General features: G+C 44.0%; 1 long non-coding RNA gene across 3 annotated transcripts in view; it reads left to right on the forward strand.

Annotated features, from left to right (window-relative positions):
• LOC126506040 (uncharacterized) overlaps nucleotides 1-7,827 on the forward strand; it is a 19,241-nt gene extending 11,414 nt beyond the window's left edge. For all 3 annotated transcript variants that reach the window (XR_007593065.1, XR_007593066.1, XR_007593064.1), the window contains one exon: nucleotides 7,544-7,827. This is a non-coding gene — a long non-coding RNA (uncharacterized lncRNA). The remainder of the gene's footprint in view (nucleotides 1-7,543) is intronic.
• Nucleotides 7,828-8,125: the final 298 nt, after the last annotated feature.

Consider the following 8,125-nt stretch of genomic DNA (forward strand, 5'->3'; position numbering starts at 1 on the left):
GAAGAAGAAGAAGAAGAAGAAGAAGAAGAAGAAGAAGAAGAAGAAGAAGAAGAAGAAGAAGAAGAAGAAGAAGAAGAAGAAGAAGAAGAAGAAGAATCTACTTTACACTGAAAGACAGTGTTAACACAGACCGCAAGTGATCAATGCGCAGAGCAGAGGAGACTTCCAAATACCTCAACAAGACATCTAGGCTCATCTCCTTAAAACTCAGAGGTCTACATGGAAGAAGCTGCAGAAAGATTGTAAGGACAGAGGTGGTAGAGGTGGCTTCAAGAACACAGTGTTTTCTGGGCACAGCATGGCGGGTGCACACATGATGTCACAGTGATTATCATAGCATGAACGAACTCTGTGCGGGCTCAGGTCAGACAAAATGCCAGATGGAAAGGAAGGGGCTCAGGCTAGAAGCTAAAGATCAGCTTGCCTCCGTGGATGGAGGAGGGATTTGGCGTAGCTTGTCTCTTAAAGGGACAGGACAGACCATTACAACAGTGACATAAAAACAGGAAAGGAAGAAAGAGAGGAGGGAGGGAGGGAGGTGGAAAACTTAAAGTAGAAAGGAAATAAAGTTCTTTTTTAGATGGCATATGCCGAGGTCTGCAGGATTGAGACAAGATACCTGAGATTTGATTCAAAAATAGCTCAGAAAAAGAAAGTCAGATAAAGCAAGAATTCTGTCCCAAAGTTTTATAAGTGGTTGTTTTGCTTTGTATTGTAGTCCTGGGGATCGAACCCAACACTTTACAAATACTAGGATATGCTCTATCAGAAAACTACATCCCTAACCTTATAAGAAATTGTTATTGGTGATTTTATACACATGAATAATACATTGAGAACCAGTAAACCAAATGTTCTCTGAGAAATGCACACACACACACACACACACACACACACACACACACACGCTCACGTACAGACATAAACAAATAAGTCAACCTATTATCATTCACTTACGGCAAGCAGAGTGTTTCTCTGAAACTGAAAATAGTTGCTTTCCCTCTGTATTTCAAAATAATCAAATCTAAAAAAAAAAACTCTGGGACAGACAGTTCGAACACAGTGAAATACTGTTTTTGAAAAATATGACTTCTTTGAAAATCCACTGATTTTGGCAAGGGTTGAGGACTGATGACCTCAGATTTGCCACATAGAACAACTGAGGCTGCCATTTGTAACTGTGTGGAGGCCCCAGCAGAGCAATTGTGGAAATGCAAATTCCACAAATCTACCCTAGACTTGGAGAATCACGAGACTCTTGGAACCTTCCAGGAAGGTCTGCAGGTGAATCTGCACACAGTGAGAGCCACTATTTAATGGGCACAAGCAAGTTCAGTTAAGAGGACATATCAATTCTGCAGGCCCCTGAGTGGGCCAGTTAGTGCCTTGTGGAAGAAATACACAGAGTGAGTGGTCTTGCTTGCTAAGTGACAGGTTTCTTAGTAAATAATATTCCATTAGAGAGGATGAAAAGAGTGTTGATCTTACGGCCTAAAAGTGCAGGTTGAACCCCAATTTAATACTTTCTTTTGCTTGACCTGCATTGACTTTCTTATTCTCTGAGTTTCCATAACCTCATTTCCAAAACAAGGCTAACACCCAGATTGCAGAGGTTATATGAAATTATACACATAGAGACAAAATTCTGTTCATGTACACATCATCTGGCATATATTGAACACTTTGTAAATATCAAAATAATCCTAACGTAACATGGAAATCCTGTTTGACTTCACTAGTCTGCTAACATGCAAACTCCATGATAGCAGTAAGCCTTCACAAGGGCAGCATCATTCTTGGTATCAACTTCTGTATTAGTTACTTTCATTTCTGTAATAAATACCATAATCAAAGGCCCCTTAAGGAATAATAAATTTTTTGGACTTACGGCTCTAGAGAGAAAGCCCCGAATAGCGGTGGGGGCCATGGCAGCAAATGGGAGCCATGATGACAGGAGAAAGCAGCTAAGAGGCCACATCCCGGCTGCGTATACAGGACACAGAGTGCAGCTCTGAAAGCCCTCATCCCAGTGATGTCCTTTCTCCAGCGAGACTCCACATCACAAAAGGTCCCTATCTTCTCCCACACAGCGCCACAAACTGGGGGGTCAAGTGTTCACACACATGAGCAATAGGCAACATGGCTCATTCAAACCCCCACGACCTTCATGGGTGATCAAGATGGGCACGGGGAATATGGTGCTGTCTAGGAGGCCTCCCATCTTCCACCCCTTACTTCTACTCTCAGTTCACCATGACTCACTTCTTCGTCCTCAAAGTGTGTACAGCATGGCTTCCCCGGACGTTGTATAATCTTCTCTCACCACCCTCCACATTCCCTTCCTTCCCTTTCATCGAGGGGCATTCGTTTTTAAGAAAAAAAAAAGGTTTATTTTAGTATTTATTCCCATTACAAATTTAACTTGCCTTTACAGTGCTAATATTTTTTACCGTGACTATTAATATTTGTGTTATGTCCTAGTTACAAATCTGCAGAGATTTTAAAAAAGATACAGCACTTGATTTCATCTTGTCCATAAGCCCTATTAATTGGAATACGGATGACAAATTTAATGTTAATATAGAATGTTTTATTTATTGAAAATGGGTTGGAATAATATAGAAATGATACAGTGTGAAATAAATATCCCTCTATATGCAGTTGCTTGCAGAAACTTATAGTAAGGCATCAGTTTCGGGTGACAGAGATAGACATTTTTTTCTTCTGGACTTTAGAGCTCTGTCTTTGGAGGAATCACGCTTGTCCCTTAGAGAGTTGATGAGGACAATGGATACTCCTGAAGGCTAAGTCTGAAATATTGACAACTTATTCCTCCAGCCTCCCTTGGAGCCAGGATGGAAACCTATGCCACCAACTCTGCCTATCAGAGGTACCAGAGCTGGAGAGATGGCTCAGCGGTTAAGAGAACTGACTGCTCTTCCAGAGGTCTTGATTTCAATTCCCAGCAACCACATGGTGGCTCACAACCACCTAAAATGAGATCTGGTGCTCTCATCTGGCCTACAGGCAGGATACTGTATAAATAAATAAATCTTTAAAAAAAAAAAAAGAGAGAAATACCAATAGAACGAACTTTGGAAGTTGTTGATGCCAAAACTTGGGATGCCCTGTCATTCCTATGGGTTAGTGCCTTCTTTCTCCAGAAGGATTTGGGGGTCATGACTTTTAGTTGTTTTTTTTTTCCCCACAGATCAATTTTTAGGCCTTGTGATGATTCATGAACTATTCTCTGTCCTTCCAAAAGCTTTTCCCCACTCAGCCACGAATGGCCTCAATTTTTTTTTTGTGGAGGCCTCTGATTAATATGGTACATGCCATTATATGAAATTCAATATTTTAAAAACACTAACCACATCCACTATACTTTAAGAAGAACTTAGCTTGGTAAATTATCTATCTGTTCCAAGTGTCCATTAGTGCTTCTAAAGAAACCTCCCCAAGTCTCAGTGGCTTTAAGCAATAATTGATTACATTTCCTTGTTTTGCTTGAGGTGGGTCTCACTGTGTGGCTTCCTCTTTGAATTTCAAGGATATGTAGACAGGTGTTGTTTGTTTCTGGAATCATCTGGAGCCTGACCATGGCAGATCATCCAAAGAGATTCCTTCAGTCATGTATCTAGTTCCTTGTCCTCTCTCTGCCCACAGATTGTCTCATCACTTGAGGCTTCTCACCGTAGTCACACGAGACACCTGGATCTCGACAGACACAGTATACCCTGGCCTGACACAGTATCCCGTCCACATTCTTTTAGTCAAAGCACACAACAGGCCTGCCTGGCCTCAAAGGGGTGTGTCAGGAGCCATTTCCCCCTATAATTACAGGAACCATCACCCTAGGGGGTCTGCAGAGAACCCCACACCCAATTAACTTATCTGTTAGCAGAATCCGCCTCACATTCCAGCTATCCAGGGAACCAGGTGTGGCAACTTGTGACTCCTGGCCTACCTCCTGGCCTATGTGACCCCGGAACCACGAGGCAAGAATCCAGTTACCCTACCCCCCATTCCTTACCATATATAAACTGTTACCCGTACCTAATAAACGGAGGCTTTGACAAATCTGCTTGGCCTCCTTCTTCTGTCTTAGCTCATTCCCTTCCAGGTAGCGCCCCTCCGAGACCCTGGAGTAACTGATTGCGGGTGGGTTACAAACCCCTAGACTGAGTAGCCCACCCAACGCAATCGACAGGGGTGGACTAGAAAATAATTTTAGTTCTTAAAATGGGAGTGACATGGGCACACGGCCACTGCCAGACAGAGTTCTGTAGACATCTTCTGGAAATGCAGCCTTACTCTCTGAATGGGTAGGTGGAATTCAGGGAATCATAGAGGAAACATCCAAAAACATGAGTGTCTCACAGCGCAGTGACCGTCCCTTGGCATCTGCAGGACGAAGCCTGGCTGGTAGAAGTAAGCACTAGAGTCCTAGCCTAAAGTGAGGTGCGGAGAGGTTAAAGTCTCGAAGGCTAACTCACTTTGTTTGATAGAGTGATTGAGTTAGCAAAGAGTGCTCCCTAGTAAAAGATGCTCTCTAGTAAAGGGTGCTCCCTAGTCTTAGTTCAGTTGTTACTGCCTGCATGGGCCAAGGTCAAGGCAGGGCTCCCTCTTTAAGGTCCTAGGAGCAGTTCCCTCTTCACAAAAGCCCATTGTCTTCCCCCAACACACAGGCACAATTCTCTGTGTGACTGTCATCTGCTTTAATAAATTCTTCCCTAGTTTTAAATGGTAAAAAAAATAAAAACAAAAACAAATAAAAAATCCAATCAGCTTAAGACAAACAGAAACTTATGGGCTCAGAAACCTGAAAGGCCCTGAGGCTGGCTGGCTTAGATTTAGTAGCTTAAACTGTGGTTAGCACTCAATTGCCCTTCTCCATTTGCTGCAGACTGCTTGGGTTCTAGCCTTAGGAACCGCCAGACTGGCCCTTCTCCAAGGCTTTCATAAAGAAATCTGAAGCCTCTGAAGCTGTGTCAACTGTAGGACTGGATCTTAAACCAATCACGCAGACAGAGGAACACCCAGCACCTTTAATAGCCGAGGCCTGAATCCTGTCTTCCATCTAGGACATGGGAAAGGCTCCAATGGTGGAGTGGTTCCCCCCTGAGGGACAGGAGCTGCCACTGGGGAGCGGGGAGGGGCTGTGTGATGGCAAGAACAACTACCCAGCTACTGTTATCACCATCAGAATTATTCTTAAACTACTATAACATATGCGCTTCCGTTTAATCCCTGGTTGTACCTGACACACGGCAACTGCGCAATACATGTGAAAGCGTTGGGATTTTTCCTAATGATAACCATGAGTTCAGTCCTGTAAACTGCCAGCCAGCCAGGGTTGCCAAAGCCCCAAGTGCATCACTCCGTTGAAGCATAAATAATGCATCCTGTCTTTGAGCAGCTCTTCCAGCCTTTAGCGTTGCATTGTTTGGATCACCTAGGCAGCATCTGCACACGCTCTAAAGTGGAGTACATTTTATATTGCTACAGAAAGTGGTGAGGCTCTAGAGGAACAAACCAGTCTCACTTCTCTCGCAGCTGAGGTGGAACGCTTCCAAAGCGCCCTTTCAGCTGCTGTGGCGCCACCTCCAGGCTGGGTCCTCACTGTGTGAGAAGGAAGTTCTCCTCCCCTGGGCGATGGAGAGGGCAGAGGGGAGAAGCCGGAGTCCGCTTGCACAGTGCAGAGGTGAAGTATTTTAGTGCCGTTCTATTCCTGTGACTCGCCTGGTCTAAATAGGGAAAGATATCCAAGGTCATTTAAAGGAGAAGACTTGAAGACGGGCGCAGAAAATTATGCAAATGGCCACTTTGTCCGAAGATAGTGTGAAAACGGCGGTTAGCCGGCACCATTCTGCGTGCTTAGACCCATGTTAATTCATGACTAGTATCATTGCAAATGCATAGGGCAGACTTAATTCATTACATGCGTTCTTGGGGAATAGTTCTCATATAGCCTCAGCTGAGAGAGGCTGAGCTGGACATTCGTGCATCACGGTCTCTTCTGCTGGAGAAAAGAAGGTAATGATTTATCTGGAAATGCACACACACAAATGTACACGCTATGCTCAATGTGTATGAATATGTATCTAGGTATGTGTCGATGTATAAAAATACATTGTAATGTCCAACATCTTCTTTATTTTTCAATGTATGTACATGATGCATATATGGAGTCATGTGTGCATATGTACACTATTTTAACTTCAGAAAGAGTGAGCAGTGGGCCTCCCTAACACTCAGCACTCTGGCTTCCCCTTGCTGCTGAAAGAGTTCCATAAGAGGCCAGTGTGAGCAGAGAAAGGCAGTGTGATCAGCTTCAGCCTCCAGCCTCGCTCCTTGTTAGGGCTCTCCTCACAGGCAAGGGCACGGGCTTCCCCTTAGGAAGCATCTTCGGGTGCCTCTGCCTTGCAGTCATGACTGAGTCTCCACACTTCATGGAGAGCCTGGTGAATCTATGGAGAGACACGGTCGCTGCCACCTCCCTCCTTGGCCAAGATGGCAGCCCCTCTAGCTGGGGAGAGGCACTCCTGTTCTGTAAGAGGTGGGGTATGAACAATTTCTTCCTTATTGCCACTCTCTTCCTCTTTGCTCATGGGGCACTGAAAAGATTCTTTGTCTGCATCGCTTCAATGCCTTGGAATGAGCTCTCTGGAAGCCAGGACAGAGTCAGTGGGGCCTCTGACCCTGACAGGTGTGAGAGCCAGTGAATGAGCCTTGTCCCACACTGGACTGGTGGCCTCCAGCAGCAAAGAATGCAGACTAAGTCCAAGTCAGAATTCCATTCCTCCACAGTCAGATACGCAGGTGAGATGGGGTTAGCAGGCTCCTCTTCTCGGTCCCACGCATCTATAGCACAGTCCTTATGTTCCTGTGCATTGGCCAGGGATGAGTTGGACACTTCAACCTAACAATGTTCTCTTGGGGCTGGAGAGATGGTTCACTTAGGAGTGCATCCCCTCTCTTGCAGAGGACCCAAGTTTGGCTTCCAGCATCCACGTCTGGTGGCTTACCAGCTCCTGTAATTCCAGTTACATGGACTCTGATACCCTCTTCTTGCCTACACACAAACACATACACACACACAAAGAAAGAGGGGGAGCACATAATTTTAAAACAAAATACTTCTTAAATAAAACAAAACCATTATTCTTTTTCTCTGGATACAACAACATATTTTCCTGAAGACAATTTAAAGGAAGAGTAAGAGAGTTGGCTCAGTAGCCAAGAGTCTGCCTAGCATGTATAAGACTCAGAGAGAGAGAGAGAGAGAGAGAGAGAGAGAGAGAGAGAGAGAGCTGGGAAGCAATCCACAGCTTGATTTTCTAATGCACTGAGAAGTGATCCATCGTGCCTGTTAATATCTGTATGCATTTCCCTTCCTCTCTCCCCCGCCTGCTTCCTAGAGGTAATTTAGCAAAATTCAGCTCTGCGAAAATTTAATCAATCAGGGCTCCACTGTGAGAGTTCTCTCTGAGAAGGCAGAATACGGAGCAATTTCTCAAACATGATTTTTTTTTTTCATTAGAAAGAAGATGGGAAGTTGGGAATCAAGTGGGAACAAACGAGCTGGCGAGAATATGCATCAAAACTGCTAAGGCAAACAATGAGTCACTGGGTCTCTACCATTCTTCCCTGCGGAAGCCGCTCCTGGACTTTGCTGCGTTTTGTTTGTGAACAGGTTTAGAAATATTATTTCAATAAACAGTGGATTGGCTTTATTCTTGTTTCCAGTCCTAAGGCCACGCCTCCAGGCTTGGCTTGGGAATGGATTTTATTAATAAAAGCTGTCCAAATAGTCTACAGTTAAAATATTTGCTCAATTCTTCTCTTTCCTTTTAAATTAAAAGTAAAGCCATCTATTTCATCATACAGGCCTGCCTGACCAAGGAGAAGATAAAATTTACCTTCTGTTCCTGGGTTCTGTGTGAAATATTTGCTCTCTCATGAAATGAACTCAGGTGGCGATTTAAAACTAAGTCAAATAACATCGCCAATCAGATGGGAAAGAGTTTCTGCCCCGGCCCTACGATCTTTCTTTTCCATCCTTAAGTTTTTATTGAAAAAAAAAAAAAAAAATCAAAAAAAAAAAAAAAAAAGCAAAAGACAA

Source organism: Alexandromys fortis, unplaced genomic scaffold (assembly GCF_014885135.2).
Source record: "Alexandromys fortis isolate MF-2015 unplaced genomic scaffold, M_Fortis_MF-2015_v1.1 scaffold_60, whole genome shotgun sequence".
In the NCBI taxonomy this organism is placed as follows: domain Eukaryota; kingdom Metazoa; phylum Chordata; class Mammalia; order Rodentia; family Cricetidae; genus Alexandromys; species Alexandromys fortis.